The following is a 12,426-nucleotide window of genomic DNA, read 5'->3' on the forward strand; positions in this document are numbered from 1 at the left end:
GTTCATATGCTTCTGCAAAGATGTTTAGGATAGTTTGGAGATCTTCCTCTGAATGTGCACAGATTACGTTATCATCAGCATATGGGCGTTCTATGACACAGGATGTAATTACCTTACTTTTTTGCTTTCAGCCTACTGAGATTAAAGAGTTTTCCATCTGTTCGATAAATGATTTCTACACCAGTGGGAAATTTCCTTTCAACTAGGTGTAGAATCATAGCGATGAAGATAGCGAATAGGATCAGTGCAGAGACGCATCCCTGCTTAACACCTGATCCCACTTTGAATGGATCACTTTGAAAGCCATTGTTATCCAAGATTGTTGCCGTCATGTTGTCATGGAGGAGCCGCATGATGTTCTCAAATGTATTAGGGCATCTGGTTTTCAGAAGGATGGTCCAGAGAGCAGTACGATTTACAGTGTCAAAGGCCTTAGATCAATAAACACCATGCACAGGGGTTGGTTTTGCTCCCTGCATTCTTCTTGGAGCTGTCGTGCGGTGAAGATCATATCCACTGTGCTCCTGGAAGGGCAGAAGCCATTTTGGGATTCAGGGAGGATGTCTTCTGAGTAGGGATGTACGAAAGTCACTTACCTTTTCGAAGGGTGACATTCGCGGTTAGGGGGGAGGCGCTCCGTCCCTCCCCTGAATCCTGGCCGGCCGGCTCCGCAAATGGCGGCGGCCGTAGCCGACGCCGTTTGCGTCCCTGCAGTCTGCCGTGATAGGCTACATAAATGTTTACGTAGCCTATCACGGCTGACTTAAAAACAAACAAACTGCACGTATGCAAATTTGCATTTCTTATTTTGGCACATCTTAGTCTACGTAAATGTTTACGTAGACTAAGATGGCGAAAATAAGGGGAACACAAATAGTGTAGAGTCTACGCTATTTGTGTTCCCCTTATTTTTGCCGTCTTAGTCTACGTAAACATTTACATAGACTAAGACGTGCCAAAATAAGGAACGCAAATGGCGGTGCCCATGGGCGCCGCCATTTGCGTACACGCAGGGTTTTTTTTTCTTTTAAATCAGCCATGTTAGGCAACGTAAACCTTTGCGTAGCATATCACGGTGTTTTTTTTAAAATCTAGCTGTGATAGACTATGTAAATCTTTACGTAGCCTATCACTTTTTTTGTTTTGGGTTTTTTTTTTACTGGAACTGGCGGCAGCGGCAGCCAGTCGGAAGACCGGCCGCCGCAGCTGCCACCGCCGCACAGCCGCCGCACCACCTATGGAGCCACCGCCACCAGAAAGATTTGCCGAATGTAAGTCCCATCCCGGGGGTTGGTTGGGGGGCAGACCGTTCCACCACCGATTTCACCGCTGCCATTACAAAGTAAAGTAAAAAACCCGCACACACGTGACAGTCTACGCAACGATTTACGTAGCCTATCACGGCTAGATTTTCAAAGTCAGCCGTGATAGGCTACGTAAATCTTTATGTAGCCTATCACGGGTGACTTTGAAAAAAAAAAAAAGCGCGTACGCAAATGGCGGTGCCCATGGGTGCCACCATTTGCTTTCCTTATTTGGGCATGGGTAGTCTACGTAAAGATTTACATAGACTACGGCAAAAATAAGGGCAACGCTATAAGGGCCAGAGTTTCGGCCGCGGACGGGCTGCTGCGGACGCAAATGGTGGCTGCCATAGTGGCTGCCATTTGCATCCTTCCAGGCTGCTGTGATAGGCTATGTAAGTATTTACGTAGCCTATGACGGCAAGCTAAAAAAACCACCGCGTACGTAAATGGCGGCGGCTATGGCGGCCGCCTTTCGCATTCCCTATTTTTCGCCGTTTTATCCTACATAAATATTTACGTAGGCAATTACGGTGAAAAAAAAGGTAACTGCAAATAGCGTAGTGGGCGCTATTCACGTTCCTTTTTTTTCGCCATCAAAGCCTACATAAATATTTACGCAGGATAAAACGGCAAAAAATAGGGAACGCAAATGGCAGCCGTCGTAGCCGTCACCATTTGCATACAGGGTTTTTTTTGGGGGGGGCTTGCCGTGATAGGCTATGTAAATACTTACGTAGCCTATCACGGCTATGAAGGAGAAGCGAATGGCGGCCGCAGGGTGGCCGCCATTCGCAAGTCAGCGCAGACGGCAGCAGGTAAGTGCTCCATTTTGCGTGCCTTTCGTGGATTGGGGGGGTGGGGGCTTCGTTCCGCCATGGATTTCGGGCGGCCGAATGCACTGGCATTCAGCCTCACCAAGATCCGTGGTGGAATTCTCCGCCATCCCTACTTTTGCATCCGCTAAATGGTGACCCCACTGGATGCGGTAATCCAGTCAGGGAGAAGATGAGGCAGACGATGTTTAGGGCACCTTTTCTAGCCCCTTCCCCATATGGGGTGAGCAGAGTGGATCCTGAATAGGACTGCTCAGTCATGGATACAGCTGCCAAACTACTCAACAGCCTCGGTCCTTGAGTCAGGACGACTGAATCTGTATCCACCGCCCATGTGCCGGTCCATGACTAGGGGCTTCTGGATTTCACAGTCCTGCCCCCGTTGCCATTCGTGGTTCACCATGGGACTTTTCGTTGGTTGGGTTTAGATTGGAAGATGCCTGTGTGTGAATTTGCTTTATGTGTGGAGATCAGGGCACAATGATCAACACACAGTCTTCACAGAAAAGGCTCTAATCCAATGACATGAATATCATGACAATTGGTGGTCCTTTATCTGCTGCAGCCTTCATCCACCTTCTCAGCCATTGTAACATACAGTCAGGGCCAGAAATTTTGGAACAAGGATAACTGTTTTGGCTGTTGGCCTCTGTACACCACCACATTCAAGTTGAAAGGAAACACACCCAGATGGGAGCAAAGTCAGGACTTTCAGCTGTAATTCAAGGGGTTTGACAAAAGTGGGGCACTAACCATTCAGGAATTACAGCCAGTGGCATACAGAGGCCAACTGCCAAAACAGTTATCCTTGTTCCAATATTTCTGGCCCTGACTGTACACCTTGTTATCTTCTGCCTGTTCTGCCATTGAGGACTTTCTTGGATCGTTCTTTGTCTGGTTCCTCCCCCTTGATCTTGCAGCCAGGGGTAACCCTGCTGGGAGTACATAAGTCCCGATGGCTTCACTCACGGGGTTCACTGGAACACACAAGCCCACTCACCACAGCAAGGTGACGATCCAGCAGAGTAGGTTAGGATGTATACCAGTGATTGGGAACGTGTGGCCATCCAGATAGTACTGGACTCCACGTTCAGCAGCCCTAACTGGCCGAGCTCATGGGGAAAAACGATGGGAGTTGCAGTCCGAGAACATCAGGAGGGCCACATCTTCCCCATTCCTTATGCGCATGAAGGTACACACTACTTGGGGGAGTTTCCCAGCCCTGCTCCCTTTGCAACCCTCCCAGTTGCACTCCTTGTGCTGGATTAGCCAGGATTTTGTTGTTTATTCGGTCAGTCGCTTCTGACTCTTCGTGACTCCATGGACCAGCCCACGCCAGAGCTTCCTGTCAGCCGTCGCCACCCCCAACTCCCCCAAGGTCGAGTCTGTCACCTACAGAATATCATCCATCCATCTTGCCCTTGGTCGGCCCCTCTTCCTTTTGCCTTCCACTTTCCCTAGCATCAGCATCTTCTCCAGGCTATCCTGTCTTCTCATGATATGGCCAAAGTACTTCAGTTTTGCCTTTCATATCATTCCCTCAAGTGAGCATTCTGGCTTTATTTCCTGGAGTATGGACTGGTTTTGTTGCAGAACCCAGAGTCAGAGAGACCACGGAGTGAAGGAAAAAGAGATTCTTTATTTAACGCGCGGGCTTAAGGCTGGAATCGTTTCCAAAGAGCCAGAAGCCCCGATTTACATTAGCACATTGGTTTTATAGACATTGTGACACATATGAAATGGCTCCTCCTCCCCCTCTCGCATGGGGTTGCAATCCTCAACATTTCTTCTCTTAGCACCATTGTTTATAATACAAGAACTGGGTTATAGGGTAGCCATGATAAGGAGAGAACAGAAGAGAACAGCAGAGAACAAGATATACAATTGTATGACCTTTGACAAGACAAGGAATTCCTGTGTCTCGTCAGCTTACAACAATATATTCAAGGGAGAAAGAGCTCAGCAAGAACATGAAGCATGAGACTGCATGAGGCTACTTAGTCTGATCCCCGATATGGCTGCTACATTCCCCCCTTAAATGCATAATTTCATTACAATTATAGCATTTCTGATAACCATACAAAGCTTTTTGTGACATACATATTACTTAGCCTCTTGTTGGGCTATTAGAGCATAGAGGGCAGCAGTTTTACTAGCTGAGACATAAAACAGATTGGTTAAACAGCGCATAAGACAAGGAACGCAGAGACATAACAGAACTTTTATGAACAATACTGGTAGAATTAGGATGAACAATGCTTTTAAGCTAGCTAAGATCTGGAAGCCAAGGGGTTAACTAATTGAGCTAATTGTTTTGTCTTATTGTTTTGTAAGCTACTATATTGTGCAGCTTGTTGATCTGTTCATCTACAGCATTGCCATTATCAGTTAAGTTAAAACAACAGAGCTTTTGGTGTGTCTCACAACTTAAATGATGAAGAAGGAAGAGGTAATCTATACCAGCTCTGTTTTCTAGAACTGCACCTTTTAGATCACGCAGCTTTTTATTTAATAATGACAATGCTTGTGAGGTGGCATTTATGCTTTTGGCTAAGCTGCAAGCTAACCGGTTGATTTTCAGACCATCAGCCAAGGCTAAACCTGGAACCCCAACTAGTGACATTGCTAAGGCCAATTTTTCTGAGTCAGAATATAACTGCACATGACTATTACAATTTTTAGTTAGTTGGAGTGCTCGAGGCTGCCGTTGACGGATTTTCTCAGGCTACAGGGGAAGAATTGGCACCAGTTCAATTGGCGGCTGAGGCAACATGGGTGCTTATCAGACAAGTTGGCAGGAATGAATGACCAAGTGCGGGAATTACATGTCTAAAACCATCCATGAGGCAAAAGTATGTGGGCATCATTAAAAGATATGTTTTGAATTTTATTACAGTGGAAGGGGGCCAGGGATAGCTTTGTATTTTCTGGAAAAAAATTTGACAATTAAGCATTTGTGCACACGTAGCATTTGTTTCAGCAATGATGGGGGTGCGTAGAGTGAACTCTGTAGGGGGTAGGATCTTTGCAACCACGCCCCAATTAGCATTTTGGGAATAAGTTAAACTTACACCATAAACTCTTAACATGGTATCTTTTTGAATTTTCCCAGGATGTCTACAGACAGGTATTAGGCAAGAGCTAATAAGCCTGTTTGCAGGTATACCTCTTGGCAAACAAAAATGTTTTATTTTCATGATGTTAGCCAGGTGAAGCCAGTAATTATCAGCAAATCACTGGGACAAACTTTTTTTTCTAGGGGCAGACCCCCCTTTTTGCACCTTATTAAGGAAACACAATGCAACACTACTAACACTACAACACGCATGTTTGATCTTCTTTGGGATCTGACCGTACGCTGGGCAGCTATTCACCTGGCAAGCTGCAGTAGGTTCTAGTCCCCTTCTTCAATTCTCCAGTTGCAGGTCTGACCGTACGCAGGGGGACAGTTTCCCGGTGTGTCCACAGTAAGGTCTAGCCTGAGTCTTCTTACTGCTTTTTCAGAATGATTTTTAAAGGATTTTTAGGATTTCTGTTTACAGTCTACTCTCTCCCTCTCGCTCTCTTGACTCATGTCTATTGTATCCAGGGTTTAACTCCAGCTGCTTTCATAGCTGCGGGGGTGGAAAGTATGACAGTTCTGAGTTCTTTCCATCTGGGAGTCAAAGGGTTATTTTTCCCTCTTTAACTCATACTTTAACTCTTGGTTGGAAAGGATGAACTTCTGTGATGGGAATTGCTTATTTTCTAAGACAAAGCGACGCTGGGCTTGAAGAACTTTGTTTAGTGTTTGGACTTCTTGTTTAAGGCTAACGTTTGCTTGCTCTTGATGCCACTCCAGTGTCAATCATGAAGTCAATGTCACTGCCCCTCACAATCAATGTCACGGCCCCTCTCAAGCTGTCTCCCTCTTCGCCCATTCTGGCCCCTTTGGTTTTCTCCTTTGTGTATTTGATTTATTTTATTTGGGCATTCATGCCACTAATGTCTATCTTGTCCACACTGGGCACACTGGTTCTTTTTTTAAGAATCTTCTGCCTCTGCCGGGTCTTCTTCTTTTCTTCTTTCGTTTACGTCTTCTTGGGCCTCTGGGTCGAGGGGGGTGTACTGGCGATAGGCATTTGAAAGACGCTCTAAGTACGCTCTGGGGCCTCATACCTGCTTTCATGGCTTTTAACAGCAGGGTTTGATACTGGGTGAGGCGCTCTAGCCGCACTTGTGTTTTGGGATTTCAGCAGGGGGGGGGTTACTTACAAGGAGACTTTACTGGGTAACTTACAGCACACAGGCGTACTTAATTTTTGGATCAGACAGCTTCTCTGAACCACGAGCTATTGCACTAAATGGGTTTTTATACTATACATGTTACCCATAACACTAGCAAGCATTTTCAGCATAGGCTAGAAGTGTTTGGTTCTCAGGCACAGCTTCCTGTAAACAACTTCGCTTCCCAAAGTGCTTGATAACACTTTTTATTTATTAGTATGGGAAGACAATTTTTTTCTCTTTCTTTTGCTTTTTTTTTCTTTGCTGATCTGCCTGTATTGCAGATCATGTTTCAAACTTTTTATATAAAACTTTCTGCTCCATGCACTAGCCTTGTCTCTTTATTTGTCTTTTTCAAGTTAAACTTACTTAAACTTTTCTGCCTTACACTAGTCCCACTGACACACATTTGGGATAGGCTCTTCTTCTCTTTCTAGTTACATTTTCTTCATTTTAAAGAACTATTACATTATTGTGGCTACTTTACCCCAGGTAATAAGCTCCAGGCACAATCAGCTGCTTTTAATTTACCCTGGGGGCAACTATGGCCATGCTTCTTTTTTACAAATGTTTTTTCTTTGCCTTTTGCCTTTTCTTTTTCTCTCTTCTCTATCTGTCTTCTACTTTCTCTATTTTTTTTTCTACTTGCTTTTGTCTTTTCTCTTCGTCATCCATTGGGAACCACACTTAGTATCATTTGGAGTTGCAACTAACACTAATCTGCAAATATCACATATACTTTATGATATCTAAGAAATCATAAAATATACACAACAAACTTTTTCTGCAATTTAACACAATGAATGGAAAACACTTCTTGCATGGTAAGGCATGATGGAGCAGATCCAGCAATCATACTGCTCTTCTGGCTGAAAGCTCAGGGCCCATTAAAATCAAGGAACGGGCATACCCACTCACACAAAGAGTTCTAGGTCACCATTTTTGCATCGGCAACTCTATGCTGCATGAGTTCTGGCAGAAGGAAATCTAAAAGTCACAGATCAAACTCAGCCTGCTGTACACTGAGCTGACTACAAACACAGACACATGGTCTACAGCGATGAGAGTTCAAGTTTATCAAAAGCTTCATAGCACTGTCCATGGCAAGTCTTTGACAATTTAAAATTTTAGTTCATGTGCAGAGTGTCTCTAAAAAGCCCAGACAATGATGGAAGCAAACAGAGACGGCTCTGGGCAATGAAGATGCGATGTTTCCAGCAAAGGCTCTCTACTTTTGCATCAGTTTAAAAAGGGAAAGTGTGGCCCTACACCCCTTCTGACAGACAAGGGCCTTTAACTTTTTAGCAAGGCCTCTGTCTAAACAGAGCGGCACAGCTCAGCTCTCTAGCCATGACACTTTAACTTGGGCAACTCTTCTGTAAATTTTATTTTACTTCTGTCAGGTTCTCTCACAGACATTTTAAAAACTTACTCTTTTTTTTTCTCTTCTAACCTGGTACACGAAAGCACTGAAACACTGAGTGCCGAAACTCAGGACGCTGGGGGGTGATGGGCATCGCTTTATACTTGCATTTTTCAGGCAGCCATTAATCTTCGGGGAGGTGGTGGGGTGATTTGCAGGACTTCAAAGGCAAGCTTCTCAGTTTGTTTGTATTTGTAAATCTCAAGCTTAAAACAGGACACGATGAGGTACAGGGCCACCAAATTCTTGCTTTGGCACGGGCAACAAATAACTCGGGTTAGCTTTCTTCGCTGGGGTCTCAAACAGGAAAACAGTCTTAATTTAAAGTTGTAACATCACTGACAGCGTCAGCCAGCCAGCTACACAGATCTCATTGTTTTTTAAGACAGTTGCTCCAATATCTTCTTTTCTTCTCAATCAGGTTGGGTCTCCCAGCTTACACAGTTTATTGCAGCTTTCAGGAGCATGGTAGTAGCGTGATTTTTGGCTTGGCTAGGAACATGCTGTCTGGTTTCTCGGTCTCTTCAGCACACACACGTAGGCACTGGACACTCAAATCAGTGAGATTTCTTCATTGCAGGGAATCCCACGGCAAAAGCTTAATGGTTACGCTCTTCAGAAATCATATAGCTCATGGTCAGTAGCTACAGGCTCTATGCAATTTTAACACAGTTCAAAGCTAAACATGGTTACCTTGACAGAGATCTTCAACATGGTCTTTCCGCTTCATTCTGCTTTGGGCCAGTCTTATGGCACACTTTTCACTCGAAGAGGGGTCTAGCCTGTGCTCTGGGGGCTGATTCTTCACCTTTATTTTCTATTTTGCCTTCATCTTCTGGGTCTTCATTTTCAGTTTCCATTTGTTAGGGATTTCATCTCAATTAGGCGAGGTGATGATGTTGCACAACTCAGAACGTTGTGGGCAATTTTCCTTTCCCCCCTCTCTCGGCGCGCTAGGCTAACAGCTACTTTTTCGGCCTTACACTCTCACGCTCCCACGCTTTGTTAAAAGCCAGACTGTCCTGCAACATTTTTCTAATTAACAGCCTCAGATCTTGTTTTTTTTCCTCTCAGCTCGACCTTGAGCTTTTTGCTGTTTTCTCTCTCTATTCTGAATCTTTTTTAAAAAAAACCTTTTTCCTTCTTTGTTTGACATACATCTCAAGGGGGTGCAAGGTTTGCTTCCCCCACCACCCATAGCCTCCCTCCTAAATTGAAGACAGACACAATTAGGGAATGGGAATTGGTCAGTGAGTAAGGGGTCTCACTGGCCGACACAAGAGGATTTTTCACACCACGCACTTTGCTACTGGCCTGGGCACCCGGACGGTCAACGGTATGCTTCAGAAACCACAGTAGCCACTCACACAATCATCAATCTCTCCACTACATCCATATGTCCCTGCCACCCACTTTTCCCACTTTTTACCAGAGCGGAAAACGGCTTCCCCAGCTTCCTCAGCTTCCTACTGAGTACTGGCGTGCTGGGTACTGGCGCCCACTCGGGGGTGTGATCAGGCCCCCCTTCTACCCGCAAGGAGTAGGTTCTTTTGTATACGTATACCACCAACACTGACCTTCTTCACAAGGCGGGGCCCTCTTTTTTTCTGCCCAGTGGCCTTTCTCCCTAAAGGCGGGGCCCTCTTTTTCCCATATACTTGCCTTTCTCCTGAAGGCTTCCAATGTGGGTTTCAGCTCAATTGCAGCTGCGATATAGGCAGGGCTCAAGTTCCTTCCTCCGCTTCCCAAGGTTCTCTTGCTGCTCGCTGCCGTTTGGGCGATCCCGGTGCAGGCTTTCTCCCATTCACTCGACAAAAAGGTCGGTGGCGCCAAGAAAGGGAGGCATGCGCCGAGCTCGTCTTCCCGGTGCGGCGATCAAGAGCAGGCAACTGCCACCTGTCTGGCTCAGAGCCTGCCACATCCGAGTCACGGCACCATTTATGTTGCAGAACCCAGAGTCAGAGAGACCACGGAGTGAAGGAAAAAGAGATTCTTTATTTAACGCACGGGCTTAAGGCTGGAATCGTTTCCAAAGAGCCAGAAGCCCCGATTTACATTAGCACATTGGTTTTATAGACATTGTGACACATATGAAATGGCTCCTCCTCCCCCTCTCGCATGGGGTTGCAATCCTCAACATTTCTTCTCTTAGCACCATTGTTTATAATACAAGAACTGGGTTATAGGGTAGCCATGATAAGGAGAGAACAGAAGAGAACAGCAGAGAACAAGATAAACAATTGTATGACCTTTGACAAGACAAGGAATTCCTGTGTCTCGTCAGCTTACAACAATATATTCAAGGGAGAAAGAGCTCAGCAAGAACATGAAGCATGAGACTGCATGAGGCTACTTAGTCTGATCCCCGATATGGCTGCTACAGTTTGACCTTCTTGCAGTCCAAGGCACTCTCAGAATTTTCCTCCAGCACCACAGTTCAAAAGCATCTATCTTCCACTTCCTTCGCTCAGCCTTCTTGGGTAGGATTTTAGCACTGATATTGTAACTCACCTTGAAAGTTGTTTTGTTGTTGTTTATTCGGTCAGTCACTTCTGACTCTTTGTGACTTCATGGACCAGCCCACGCCAGAGCTTCCTGTCAGCTGTCGCCACCCCCAGCTCCCCCAAGGTCGAGTCCGTCACCTCCAGAATATCATCCATCCACCTTGCCCTTGGTCGGCCCCTCTTCCTCTTGCCTTCCACTTTCCCCAGCATCAGCCATCACCATATAGGAGATCATGCAGCACTCTCACCCCTTAGGGTACACTAACAAACAGAGATGAGCCAAAGGAAAGCCATCTGAGCTAGTCCACACAGAAGCAATTCAAGAGACCCCGGGAACATTATCGCATCCAGAGTGAGCCATAGTGCTCATCATTCTGCGGTCGCGATGGAAGCACAGAGGTACGTCCATTGGTTCATGCCCAGCAGCAAGTGCAGCAGCGTCCTCATGCTCGAGGATTACACCCACCTGCCGGTACTCAGTAGCGCATGGGCAAACATTGAGTATCAGTTAGTGAGTGACTCCAGCAAGGTGCAGCCCAGTGCTTTTCTCTGCTCGATCCAGGAGAGCCATAGTGGCCTCCTCGGTGTCCAGGATGCACAGCTAGCCATAGCTTGGAGGCTCATCTGACCACAAAGTGCTCATCAGAGGCTAAACTGAGCCTTGCACCCTCAACACAATTGCACTGGGACCTTGCAGCTGTGCAGTCTTGAGTGGTGCAGACCAGGAAGCCCAGCCTAGAGGACTGTTGTCCTTTCAAAGGCCCTTCAGGAACTGCTTGCCCAGAAAGGAGCCATCAGTGTCAGTGTTGCAGGTGAAATCTGGAAATGTGAGTGGGGGTAGTGAAAACTTTCTGCCATGGCAGCTAGGAGTTGATGATTCAGCATTGAAAAGCAAGGCATCGCAGTGCTCACACCGTAATGCCGTTGCCGATAGGGAAACTGTCGATGTTGGTTGCAGGATACAGGCTGAAAGGCACAGCCTGCCTCCAGTGCCTGGGCTGGTTTCAGATATTGACAGATGCAAGGCAGGACAGAGCTTGGCTGTTGTCAAAAGGCTGAGGGGTTGCCTGCATATGCAGGCTGATTGAGGTGGGGGTGGAAGCATCCAAGCTGGGCCACAAAGCACCTTCTCTAGGGGCTTGGGGGTAGAATTGGTGCAGCAGCAGGAGGTGTGCTGGGACTCGTGGTTCACCTACTGGTTGCTGTCACCAGTAAGCATTTCATGTCTAGGCATGGTAGTGATGCGTGGAATATATAAAGTTTGTTTTGTTAGATGTAACAGTTCAAGACTTCCTTTCTGAGCAATAAATAAACTTCGCCTAGCTAACATTTAACTGCAGGTACCTCTAGGGATGTCAGAGAATTTCTCCGAGAATCTCAGGGAGGCCGAATGCCAGCACATTCGGCCCCCTGAAATTGGTGGAGAAATTCTCTGACCCCCCCCCCCCGGGACGGGACTTACCTTGTGCGAATGTCCCTGGTGGTGGCAGCGGCTGCGGTGGCCAGTCTTCCAACCGGCTCCTGCCGCCACCATTTCCAAGTTAAAAAAAAAGTGATAGGCTACGTAAAGACTTACGTAGCCTATCACGGCTAGATTTTTAAAAAATACCGTGATAGGCTACATAAATGTTTACGTAGCCTATCATGGCTGAGTAAAAAAAAAAACGTGCGTATGCAAATGGCGGCGCCCATCGGCGCCGCCATTTCCATTCCTTATTTTGGGACGTGTAGTCTACGTAAACATTTACGTAGACTATGGCAAAAATAAGGGGAACATATATATGGCGGGGAATGGCCAGGTGCCAGGAAATCCGAGATGAGGGTGAGTTCACACATCCCTATATGGTAAGTTACCAGGCCAGCTACCACTTTGTTCACCTCCCAGCAGCAGGCAAAGGGGTCTTTATTCGGGGCAGGTTTCGGTTATAAAGCTGTTTGCAGAAGTGGGTTTGAAGTGGTGGGTGCGATTTCTTTTTTATTGATGTGGCTTTAACATAGTTGCATTTATGTTTTAATGATAATTCCATATTTATCATTAAATGATAAATATTTATCATTTAAGACAATGATAAAACAACATCCAGTGTTGTTGT

At 46.1% G+C, this 12,426-nt stretch overlaps 2 protein-coding genes across 3 annotated transcripts in view; one reads left to right on the top strand and one right to left on the bottom strand.

Moving 5' to 3' along the window:
- Window positions 1-9,642, bottom strand: part of LOC146356386 (vomeronasal type-2 receptor 26-like) — a 56,862-nt gene extending 47,220 nt beyond the window's left edge. Inside the window, exon 1 of one of the 2 annotated variants that reach the window (XM_084841105.1) lies at window positions 9,492-9,642. The gene's annotated coding sequence lies outside the window, so the exon portion shown is untranslated. Of the gene's footprint in view, window positions 1-5,514; window positions 6,479-9,491 lie in introns of those variants that run through there. The other variant, XM_084841104.1, reaches the window with a different exon arrangement.
- LOC146356375 (uncharacterized) overlaps window positions 1-12,426 on the top strand; it is a 980,383-nt gene that overhangs the window by 877,077 nt on the left and 90,880 nt on the right. The gene's annotated exons all lie outside the window — the stretch shown is intronic.

Source organism: Heloderma suspectum, chromosome 2 (assembly GCF_057233095.1).
Source record: "Heloderma suspectum isolate Gila_16-S chromosome 2, 16-S_ref, whole genome shotgun sequence".
NCBI classification, from domain to species: Eukaryota; Metazoa; Chordata; class Lepidosauria; order Squamata; family Helodermatidae; genus Heloderma; species Heloderma suspectum.